The 3,109-nt window shown below is 36.7% G+C and overlaps 1 non-coding gene across 1 annotated transcript; it reads right to left on the bottom strand.

Annotated features, from left to right (window-relative positions):
- Positions 1-1,707: 1,707 nt before the first annotated feature.
- On the bottom strand, positions 1,708-1,790 carry TRNAY-GUA (transfer RNA tyrosine (anticodon GUA)). Its single transcript has one exon. It is a non-coding gene; the product is annotated as a tRNA-Tyr (tRNA).
- Positions 1,791-3,109: the final 1,319 nt, after the last annotated feature.

The raw sequence follows: 3,109 nt of genomic DNA, 5'->3' as shown, positions 1-3,109 counted from the left end.
TGATGTTCACAACTCGGATCACGAGAACCCTTGTACTATCGATGACCATAATGAGATTGATGGTGAGATTCAACCGAAGCTTGTAATTGAAGATCATGTGGATGAGTTGGACATAATTGAAATGGTCTCTGATCCAATTGACATGGTAGTAGAACTAACCGTAAATGTAGAAGCGGAAGATGAACTAACCACTAATATGGAGCCTAAACATGTATTGAATGAAAGCGTAGAAGAACCAATACACTTTCTGGCCATAGTAGAGAAGGCGCCAACTGATAAGTTTGAGGATTTTGATCCATTCTCATTCGAAAATGGCAAGAAGGCTTGAGTAACCAAAGCTTCACGTAACAGGGAAAGGAGGAAGTGTGAGGCAATAATACCCCAAAAAATAATTTGGGGTTGGCTCGGATTTGGTACTAAATGGCTCGCAATGTGGATGTCACGTCGGTCAAAAATAAATCAAAATCATTGGAATTGACCAAAGTAGGTGGTTCATATACATCGATAGAAAAACAAACGACGGATCAAGGTGTCGAGAACTAGTTGGAAGTTCTTCTATGGCGGCAACACGGATCATCCCAGGTTTTAAAGAACTTCTATTTCTTGTTCTAAATTTTGTTTCATATATTTTTATTACTTTAGTTTTATTTTATTAATTTCTGTTCTTTTATATTGTATTGAATATTTGAAATTTCTTGTCATATTATTTTTCTTATAGGTACTTTCTATCCATTTGGAGAAAATAAATCCCGATCCCAATATAACAACAAGAATTCAACCCTTTCAGGGAAGTTTTCTTGTTTGAGCTTTAATCATTTATAATAAGAGCAATGTATGCTCTAAAGTGTGGGGGGCAGTATGTCAAGACTCATTTATATTAGGATTTAGTTTTATTTGAATTTTTTAAAAGTAGGATATGTATGAACCAAACACCTTGAAATTCAAAAAGAGGGGCCAAAACAGAGTTGATGTCGTAACATAGAACCTCCGTGTTGCAACACTGGTCACAAGTTCAAAGAATCAAGCAACGCAGCTCGATGTCACAAAATAGCACCACTATGTCTCGACAAAGTGATCAGTTTACCCCAAAATTCAAAATTTTCAAGGTGTGTCATGACATCGAACCTCTATGTCACAACATCGCTACGGTTTTTTACAGGGTCGACCCGACCCGTTGCGAATCCATCAAATTTTAACCTTATTTAACCCAATTTTAAACTTAAAAATACCAAAAATTTAAACCTAGGACACTTTTAACTTGTTTTAAACACTCATTAACCTTAAATTCTTTCTAAAACCTCCTAAATCTCTAAAACCTTAAAACCCCTCTTTTCTTTTTCGCCTTCTTCTTCTTCTTTTTCTTGTTTTTTCACTTGGTGCAAGAAAAATACTCCACATCAACAAGGAATTACAATGAATCTTCACATGGAAGCACAAGCTTTTCGACCAGGTTAAGGGTTCTAACTAGAATTTTACTATTCCGTTGCATCGGTTCTTATTTACTTTGAAACATATTGCTTGATCTCAGTTAGTTCTTTTAGTTAGAATACTATTAAAAATGTCTTCTAGAAAAACTAGAAGAACTAGCGAACAAGAAATGCCAGTGGTTGAAAATCCCTCAAATTTTTTAAACCCTAACGTCGAACATTCTTTTTGGAACGCTGACGAATGCCTCCTTTCTCTTCTCTGAAGTCTACAACAAACAAGTGGGAGAGGCAGGATTCGAACCTACGTAGAAAAACTTCAACAGATTTACAGTCTGTCGCTTTTGACCACTCGGCCACTCTCCCCTTCCCGGGCCGAGGCCCCCCTCAATGGGTTCTAATATCCTAAGGATTTAATAAACAAGCTCTAAAACCACCACAAGTTGAATCATATAACAGTTTGGAGAACTTGCTAAAGGCGTACATGGCGAAGAATGATGCCTTAATCCAAAGTCAATCAGCAACACTAAAAATTTTGAGAACCAAATGGGTTAGTTAGCTACGGTGCTTCGTAACTGACCGGAAGGAACCTTGCTGAGTGATACAGAAAATCTAAGGAATTTGGGTAAGGAACATTACAAGGTAGTGGATTTATGAAGTGGTAAGACTTTGGAGCCCAAGATGGTTGAGGTTGAACCTACTGAGAATAAGGAAAGTCAATTATCAGTTGAAATTCCTTCACTAGAAGAGCTAAAACTTACAATGGCTGATGAGGTAAAATCTAACCTAGTGAATTCTGATAAGCTAACACTTTTTTTAGATGCAGATTTATCTCCTTAGAAAAGTTGTCTGATTTAACCCAAAGTTCTATCACCTCCGTACCCTTAAAAGTTCCAACCAAATAAGCAGAATCATGAGGTGCAATTCAAGAAGTTTTTGGACGTTCTAAAGCAACTTCACATCAATATCCTGTTGGTAGAAGATTTAGAACAAATGCCTAATTATGTCAAGTTCATGAAGGACATTCTTTAGAAGAAGAAGAGACTTAGTGAGTATGAGACTATAGCACTAACGAAGGAGTGCAATGCATTCTTACAGAACAAGCTACCTTCGAAACTAAAGAACCCTGGAAATTTTACCATACCCTGTAATATCAGAGAATATTACTTTGGTAAAGCTTTGTGAGACTTAGGAGCAAGCATCAACTTGATGCCTAAATCTATTTTCAAGCTATTGGGAATAGGTAAAGTGAGACCCACCGTTGTGACACTTCAACTGGCAGATTGATCTTTAGCATACCCAGAAAGAAAGATCGAGGATATTTTTGTAAGAGTAGATAAGTTTATTTTTCCTACTGATTTCATTGTCTTAGATTTTGAAGCAGATAAGGAAGCTCCAATCATTTAGGGGAGACCTTTCCTAGCCATGGGAAGAATGTTAATAGACGTGCAAAAAGGTGAACTCACCATGAGAGTTCAAGACGATTAGGTAACATTTAATGTTCTTAAATCAATGAAGTTTCCAAATCCAACGGAGGAATGTTCAGTGATGGAAGAGTTAGAAACTTTAGTTTTTATGGAATGGGAGAATAATTTTGAAGAAGACCCATTGGAGAACACTTTAGGGTCTAAGCCATTGGAAAATGAAAAAGGTAATGAAAATATGGCTATGATGGAAGCCAATAT

The sequence above is a fragment of the Gossypium raimondii genome, chromosome 13, assembly GCF_025698545.1.
Source record: "Gossypium raimondii isolate GPD5lz chromosome 13, ASM2569854v1, whole genome shotgun sequence".
Taxonomy (NCBI): domain Eukaryota; kingdom Viridiplantae; phylum Streptophyta; class Magnoliopsida; order Malvales; family Malvaceae; genus Gossypium; species Gossypium raimondii.
The sequence above is the reverse complement of the archived record's forward strand: the minus strand, read 5'-3'. Positions and strand labels throughout refer to the sequence as shown.